Source organism: Benincasa hispida, chromosome 11 (genome assembly GCF_009727055.1).
Source record: "Benincasa hispida cultivar B227 chromosome 11, ASM972705v1, whole genome shotgun sequence".
Classification (NCBI taxonomy): Eukaryota; Viridiplantae; Streptophyta; class Magnoliopsida; order Cucurbitales; family Cucurbitaceae; genus Benincasa; species Benincasa hispida.
Window position 1 is genome coordinate 35,070,460 of NC_052359.1, and position 9,619 is coordinate 35,080,078.

Genomic DNA, 9,619 nt, shown 5'->3' on the forward strand with positions numbered 1-9,619 from the left:
ATACAATATGATGGGCTTATACCTTTGATATCTGCCAAGGTCCATCTAATGGCTTTGCTGTGTTGTTTGAGCACTTTTATTAACGATTCTTCATCAGAGGCATTCAATTGGGAGGATATTATAACTGGTAATGTGTTGTCCTTCCCTAAGTATGCATATTTCAAATGTGCTGGTAATATCTTCAATTCCAATGTTGGCGGTTCCTCAAGCGATGGTTTTGTTCTCTTCTGCTCTCTATTAGTTAGGTCTTCCTTTGTGTTTCAGTCATAGCACTGACCACTTCGACATCAAAATCTTCTTTACAAAATAGCTAGACTCAACTTCAGCTTATTCACATTTCCATTCAATGCGTCAATATGTTGGCAAGTTTTCGCTCCATCAAGATAATTCAATGCATCCAATACGTTGAATTTGATTTCCTGTTCATTCATCCTCAGTGACAACTCACCTTTGTAAACATCTTTTTGGAATTTTCCTGTGCACAAAAATGGCCTACCTAAGATAATGGGCAAGTAATCAGAATTATGAAATTGGTTGGGAATATAAACTTGTCCACTCACTCTCGTCGCTCCGATCCCTAATTTCTTGAAGATCGAAAGTGGTATTAAGTTAATACTGGCTCTTAAGTCGTATAGGGCGTGACCCAATTCAATTCCTTCAATAGGACAAGGGATTATAAAGCTTCAGGTTCCCTCATCTTTTTAGGAATGTCTCTTTTGAGAAAAGAACTAGTTTCTTGCATCAGAGCCACTGTTTTCAATTCATTCAAGTTTCTTGCATCAGAGCCACTGTTTCCAATTCATTCAACCTTCTCTTTTTGGATAGAATATCTTTTAAAAACTTTGCATAAGAAGGCATTTACTCTACCGCTTCAACTAGGGGATATTCATATGAAATTGCTTCAAGATGTTAAGGAAACGATAAAACTACTTTTCATCACTTTTCTTCTTTAGGTGTTGAGGAAAAGAGTGGTTTGGTTGCATGTCTGAAGTTGAAGCATTCTCACTGGATTTTCTGCGATCAACGACTTCCACTTCTTGTAATTCATCCTTTTCCTTGGTTGTCTCGAGCGTTGAGCTGTCTTTGTCTGAATCTGGAGTTGGCGTGCTTGTTGTTTGCTCCAAAGTTTATAGGTCCTGACTTATATTGGTCTGGTTGGTTCATTTCCTTGCTATTGATTCTTGTTGATCTGGTTTTCCGTTTAGAGGTTTACCACTTTGCAATGTCACAATATGACACTGCTCCTTTCCTATGTTGCATGGATCCTTCGTGTTACTTGGTAGGGAACCATGTCGTCTTGTCTTCAATTCACCAACGAGTTGGCCCATTTGCATCTCAAGGCTATGGATTGAGGAAGCCTGACTTTGCAAAAGAGCATCATTTTTCTGCATATATTCTTTTTGCAAGTTCTCTATGGAAGAGGATGATGAACTGGATGCCTGTGTGGGTTGGTGATGTTCTCGTGCAAGTTGGTGGTATTGTTATTGGTGACATTAGTAATTCTAGTGGAATCCTGGTGGTCTACCTCGATTTACCTATTGGCTGCCTAATCTGTCATGTTACGCTGACTGATTCCCATCCTAAGCAAAGTTGGGATAAATTTTCTACACTGGGTTATAGGTGATGGAAAAAGGATCATGCTTCATGAAGCATACAAACTGTGGGTCTCATGGGCACAATTCATAACTATGCGGCTTGCTGCTTCCCATGTAGCTGGTTTCAGTATTATGGTGCACCACCTTGACTTGGTTGTTACTTCTGGTATTGACTTGATTCATTGTCATTGATTATAGCAAATTTGTCATGGTAGCCAGTTGAGTTTTCAGAGTAGTCACAGTTTCCTTATCAACTTCTCCTTGGTCACTTTACTTTCTACCTAATCTCGAGCTAATGTCATTATTTTCCCAATCTTCACGATTTCTTGAGATTCTATATAGAATTACTTTTGCCTCAACGTAGGTTTTGTCTAACAGCCTTCCAGTTCTTGTTGCAGTCACATCAACTGCTTGTTGTGAATTCTTGTTTAGCCCATTATAGAAAATCTCCATTTGTATGCAATCAGGAATGTCATTATGCGGGCAAATCCCTACCAACTTTTTGAATCTATTCCACGCGTAACTGAGAGTTTCTCAATCTCTTTGCTTGAAATTTTTAATGTATTTTCGTCGCTTGGTATTCTCTTGTTAGAGTATAACATGCAACAGAGAAAAACAGAATCAATAAGCACTCAATTATACTTAATTTGAGTTTAAAACATGCTTCAAAGTAACAATTACAGAAAAGGGTTTGCTGAACACAATACCTTTGAAGAATTCTCTTCAATACCAACTGAATTCCAGGTGAAAGAGCTTCAATCTTCAAGTAGACCACCACGAAAATCTTCTCTACTATTCTCTTGCAAGGATTTTTTGGTGGAAATACTAAATTGAGCTAGATGTATATAAGATATGAAGAGGATTTGGAGGGTAATTTATTTTTGCAGAGTTCTTCAAGAAAGACTTGTAAGCATGAATCAATTATTCAACTTAGCACTTCAATTTATAGAGCTTTCATCAGCAAATTCAAAGCTTGCATGAAGGTCATCTCCTACTTCATGGAGAAAATGAAATTGAGTGAATAAGGTACCTTGCACCATAGTGGAGATTTCCAACTTTTGGAAATCTGCACTTTGAATTTTGATTTTCAAAATTATTTTTCAAAAATGATTTCCAAAATCATTTTCTAAATTAAACTTATTTAATTTGATTTATTAGTTTTATAAAAATTAATTCAATTAATTAATTTTTAAATAAAACTAACTAATTAAACCTTTTAATTAATTTTGTTAATTTAATATCTAATATTAAATTAATAAAAAAACAATTCCATCATAATGAAATTAATATTATAGAATTAGTATTTAAATCATATTTTAAATATTAATCGTTTCTCCAATTTCATTTAATTTTGATAAAATTAAACATTTCAATTGTATCGAATACAATAAATAGAAACCCTAATTAAATTTGAACATTTCAAATCTTATCAAGATTACTCAATTTACTAATCCAAATTACGAGTTAGTAGAGGAACCTTGTGGACCTATAGATTATGAGCTCCAATGACTTCTAATTAATTGGTTAAACTCTTTAAACCGAATTAATCACTATTCGTTCACTATCAAGACATTCCACTATAGCCCGATAGTTGCACTCTCCTCATTATAGATATATTTTTGTCCATTTAAACCATAATCGATAAGTTAATCCTTCACAGGTCGTTCGTATTTACAGCTGGGTCAAAGATTACCTTCTTACCCCTGTAAATACATCTTGCTCCTTAAGCTCCCACTGATCCTCCATTGAGCAATTGGTTTATAGTCCAACTTATAAATCATAACCCTCTCTTTCATGAGAGAGCGGGGCTCCATTGTTCAAGACAAGGCATCAACGATTAAGAGAAGCGCTCAACCCATATGCTAAATCTAAATTGAGTAGGAGTGAATTCCATATTGCAAAGCCATGTCCCCAGCTATCTATCCGGCGGTATCCGCAAAATGAGAGGCTTATTGAGCAGTGTAGTTGGATTACTCTCACCTATGCAGATCAAAGGATAATCCCGAATAAACATGAGTTCATAGTTAGCTCAAGATCAACATTGAGTTCCCCTAGGTCATTGAGTTTAAGATAGTCAGTTTAAACAGTAAACGTTTGTTATAAAGAAAAGTGACTATTTCGAGGTCCGATCTTATGCAAACTTATTGCATAGAATGCCCCCACTCATATGTCTCTACATGAATAATTTTTTGGATCACATCATTTGTATTAGTATGTCAAATGGACTGCATCCAATAGTGTCACCAAGATGAGGTACCTAATCTCATTTGTATACTTATAGACCATTTTGGCTACATACTAAAACTTGATTCATTTTTATGTCACCACATAAAGTTAAAGTATTCATGTTATAGCCATGGATTCGTTTATTGGATTTTCATAGAAGGATGCATATCAATAGTAATTTATTGAATAAAAAACTCAACAACGTTTTTATTGATAAATAGAATATATTAACAACATTTACGAACTGCAAGTTTAAGTCATTCCCAACAATCTCCTACCTGGACTAACAATCCAGTGAGATAAACATATAAATATATAATGTTTACAATGGTGAGAAATAAAGAGAGAAAAATACAATAAACTAGGGCATAAAAAATACCCTTTGACCTCTTTATGGGTGGAAAATACTTTTTCATAAATTTCTTCACCATCTATTCCCACATGATTATTTCACCAGGTTCTAGAGAATAGACCCATCGTCTAGCATCTTCCTTTAAGGAAAACGGGAAGAGTGACAATTGGATCTCTTCAAGAGTGATGTTTGGGATAATGAAAGTATTGCAAAATTTCTAAAAAACTCTTTAGATGTGAGTGAGGGTCCTCTCCATAGAATCTGCCAAACTAACTAGCACTCTGGATCATTTGAAGCATTACTAGTTTCATTTCGAATTTAGCACCTTAAAAAACGAGCCGCATAATTCCTAGAGAGAAGTCATAAAGGCTTGGTGAAGCATACTTCCTTATGGGTTTGTTGTGATCATGGGCTAACATTATTTGGTGAATTAAGGCTATGGCATTGTTGTTGGGATTGTTGACACGTTTTGGATAATTTAGTTGACCACAATAGGAATGTTGAGATTTTGAACATTATTGTTGGGATTATTGAGATTGTCTCCCATGTTTTGATTTCTCAATCTTCTTTCTTTGTTTGCTCTGTTCCTCTGAAATATATGTTCAATCTCAGGGTCAAATTTAAGTTCAGGTTAGTCGCCTTCACTCATATACTGTTTCTGTTACTCTTCGGGTGAGTGCTCAATAAACTTGAAATTGAAGCCCTACAAAAGATCAAAGAAGAACTCAAGGTCAGTTAATTTCCAACTCTCTGACAACGACGCCAAAAACTTGTTTGCCTCATTCTATTCCCTAAGTGTCTGTATGATCTTTTAGCCTTAAGTCGTGCCTAGATGAAGTATGAAATGAATATAATGACGTAGCACAAGTTTTCCTTTTTTGAACCTAAGTATAAATCCAAACGAGGTTTCCTGGTAAGTCCAGAGTCGAACACAGGGATTGAGTAGTGTGACTTATTTGAATGCTTTAATTATCTCTTGTGGTGAAGTGTAAATTATAAGCAATGTTGGTGTGATTCTAAATAAGTACACTGATAACTACAAGGTAATGATGATGATGTGGTGAGTGTGATGTGGTGTTTAGCGATCACTAAAAGTAGTTGTTGAGGATAAATTGTTCTATTTGATATGTGTTAATTGTCATGCGTTGATGATCATGCGTTAATGTGAAGAATATGCATTTTGTGTTAACCGTGTATGCGATGACCATGCGTCCTATCACAAGTTTTCTTACTCTCTCACCAAGTATAACAAGATCGCAAGTTTCTCGGGATGATCTGAGGTCGAACACGGGGACTTGCAGCTAAGTGATGTTTGTAAAGTAATGCGTTTGAGGCGGGAATAAAAATAAAAAGAAAAATGTTGATTAACTATGCGCTACTCCTACTCCTAGTTAAATAGACTGAAAATTTGAAGTTTGACTATGAGAATCGGTAGAGATGCGGCAGCTGTTAACGTGTAATGACATTCATGGAGAAGTAGTGTTGGGGGAGAAAATTTCACCAAGTCATTAAGTTGGTAGCAAGGGCAATCCCAGCTTGCCACACTAACGCATTACACGCCACTCGATGGTCAGCCACATGATTACATCTCTATAATGCATGTTTGCGTTGAGCATAAGATTATTCCCATCCCTAGGAACATTGCTTACTTTGCTTAGTAAGTTTCACTACTTACCCTCTCGGGTAGTTGGTTATAGCTACTCTGCTCATAGACAAGCATTGCAATAGCCTCGCACTAAGTAAACAGGATTGGCTCACGATACTCACGTAATGCACACCTCTCGATGGTTTGCTACATGCATCATATCTCTATACTGCATGATTGAGTATGTGATAACTCTTGCAATCTACACTTAACTCATCGTGATAAAAGTAAAAGATGATAAAGGAGAAGAAGATTATGAAGATGGTGTTGAAGGAACTAAAGAGATGCATTGATTACAAAATGTATTAATGTCTTAAGTCAAAATGTAATACAATATAGAGTTGAGAAGAGAGGTAGAAGGCTAGATGTAGGCAATCTCTTGCTTCCATTAGATGTATGTTAAGGCTACTGGTGGTGGGCAGTGGAGTAGTCTCTCTCGAGCTCTATCTCCGGTGAAGCGTCGGTCGTCACTTGAAAGAGGATGTGGAAGTGAAGAACTCTCAAAGACTTTTTGCTCATGCTATCATTTGTGATCACAAGAATTTTCCCAAGGCAGAGTCTCAGATGCTTTAAGTTTGGGCTTCAAGGCTCTATTTATAGAGCTCAGACGCCGACAACTTTGATAATCCCCCTCTGAATCACTGTCATCACTGATGCGGTAGGTGAAATGTCATCATGATCTTGTCTCTTTCATACTCCAAAGGTATGTGTTCATAATTGTTTCTAATGAAGTAACAACGTATTCCACCCACTTTGCGATCAACCTTCTATCACGACTATCACACTACAGTTGCAACATTTCATGCGACGAACTTGTCTTCATTAACATCAACGCATACGATCAACTTTACAAAGGTTTGGGATCAACGCATGCGATCGATTCTTGTGACATCTACAAAAATAGACATTTTGACGCAAAATAACGCATGATATAGGGTTAGCGGGGCTTTTCAGTGCTAATCGACGCAAACTTATTATTTCACATGAATACTTAGCAATATTAACACATATTCTGCTCATCAACCCTCATGATTCTAAATAAAAGATTGCAATAGTTTGTATTTCTACAAGATATCAGTAGCAGGCGATGGAGTGAGGACAAAAAACAATGGATAAAGTAAGGTTAAGAAGATTTGCTATCATTTCCTTAAGCATAGCATACATAGACACTCATATTTCAACTTTTTGAAAGGAATCCACCTTTCGGTGTCAAAAGCCACATTTGTTCTATCTTTAGAATGCATGCTAAGTTAATTTTTCACAAAAGATCTAACTTTATCTCTAAAGCTAATTAAATGCTTGTTTAATGGAGTCTAAGTCACTTACTCTATCGAGCAGTTGACTACTTGTTACCTAATCAAGTTCTCACTGAGTTAGGCATAGAGTTAAATGTATATTAAACAAGATGAACTTTTATGTAGACATGCTTTTGGAAAATGTTAGTTTATCTTTTTAACCTATTGAAAATTTAGTTGCATATGATGAAAGCGACAGAGAACAGGAGTGAAATGAAATGCGTGGTAACCATATTCATATTAAAAATAATAGAGTTCTCAAACGTGATTTTTAATACGAAGTATGAATGAAAGACAAGAGTAAGAGTGATAGAAAGAGATGTCGAGTTGCTAGTTGCAATCTCTTGCTCCTTTGGGCTCTAATGCTATCTACTACTGGTGATTACTCTCGAGATGAAGGGTGAAAAATCTCTCATTTTCTAGAGAAGAGACTAAGCTCTCACTTAGAATCTTCAATGTGAAGTTAAGAGGTTGAAGATGGAAGTATTTTGACAGAACTTTCGCAATCTCTTGTAAAGTCTCTATATTTTGCATGAGTTGCTATGTGCTGTTTATAGATGTCAAAAAGTGTATCTTCCGCATCTCTTCAATGATGATATGATACTTTTACATTTAATTCCTTGCCTTACTACACTGAATGATCCTGTCATAGATTCATTTAATCTGGCATGCTTGAGCTAAAGTCGGCTATCAACTTGCTTTGTGATTTGACAATTTGCCAACCACACCGTCGTTGTACTTCAATCTTCATCGTGTGGTTTGTCTACACGTGTAATTTTGTATCGCCTTTCTTTACCTTTGCGATCAAGGATGCAACTTTCGTCTTTCAAGAGGCGTTTACTTCTTTTTAACCAAATCATGCGTCAAAAAATGTCAAAATTTATAAATTATAAATTCCAGGAGATTATCTCTTGTAAAAACGTGATCGCGTAGCTTGAATTATTTTTATGAATTCACTTCAAGTTATCACACTTTCTTTTTATTTTCCTAAATTATTTGAAATAAAAGGCTACAAGAACTTGTATTTCTACAAGTTATCAGTGAACCATATCTTCCTTTGAATATCAACAAAGAATACAACAAAATGAATCCATTAATGAAGACATCTCTCTCAAAAGTCGATCCGAAGTGTTCACACGACCAAGTAAAACTTGTCTGGTAAAGAACTTAATTTAGGACTCGTAAGAGAAGCATTCTAAAGGATTATGATTAAAAAAAAAGTGTCCATTTGCTCCCAATCCTAAAAGTAACCTTTTCAATCAAGGATAAAAGAGAGACAACATTCGTTGCTTTCCTATCAAACAACAAATGATGAAAACCATATGAGAAGGAAATTGAACTCCTTGACCAAACCAAGAAATTAAAAAGAAGAAAAACAATGATACATAGAGCATAGGGATCTATCCCTCACCCATCAATCTTCCTAGAAATATGTATCCATATCATGTATTACTACACAACGAACAAGATGGGAAAATGAAAAAAGTGCTCAAGAGAACTACCCTTTAACAAAAATTTACTATGTGCCTTTAACCCTACCCGATGACCATTCAAAGAGTGAGGTGTTGGGTTTTATGCCCTAAATTCGTGGTCTGTAAATATATAAATAAATTTCAAATGTAATAAAATAATTTGTTATTTTATATCATGTCTTTAGTTTTCATAACTATATCCAATAAAGGAAAATTCAAGGTTATTTGCATGAAACTGAACATTATGTAGTTGACATATAATGGATTATGTTCATGTAATAACTTGAAGAATCTATAATAGATGGATAAAGTTGGGTGCCTTATCTTGGTAATATTATGAATATGGCTCACTTTATAAATATTACTAACAATATAATCTAAATCGTTCATATGGAGACATGTGAATGGGGATATCATGTACAATGAGTTTGTATAAGACTGGACTACTGAATAATTAATCTCTCTCTATGACTCTGTTAATTAAAGAGATTAATATTTTAGAGGATGATCATATATAACTTGATTTTAATCTTGAGTGAGTTATGAACTCTTGCCTATGAGGGCTCGTCCTCTGATTTGTATGGGTGAGAGTGCCCCGAGTTGCTGACTCAATATGCCTACTATTTTGGAGACTTGATAAAAAAAGGAAGCTAGAAACGTAATTTAACAAGATGGAATTCACTCCTTCTCGTATAGGGTAAGTAGATGAGTAATTTCCTTAAGTGATGACTCCAAGACTTGAACAATGGAGCCAACCCTCTCATTGATCCGAGAAAGATTTGGTTTATGGTTGGACCCTAAACAAATTGTTCTTTAGAATATCAATGGTACTTAAGGATACAGAGATGATTTACAGGGGCAAAATGAACATTTAATCCAGTTGTAATTATGAATAACTCGTGAAGTATCGACTTATATGAAGTGATTATATCAATGGACACAACATGTGCTAAGTACAAAAGAGTGCACCTAAGGATCTATAGTGGTTTTCCTTATGGTTGATGAATATTGATTAATTAATTATGAAGTAACTA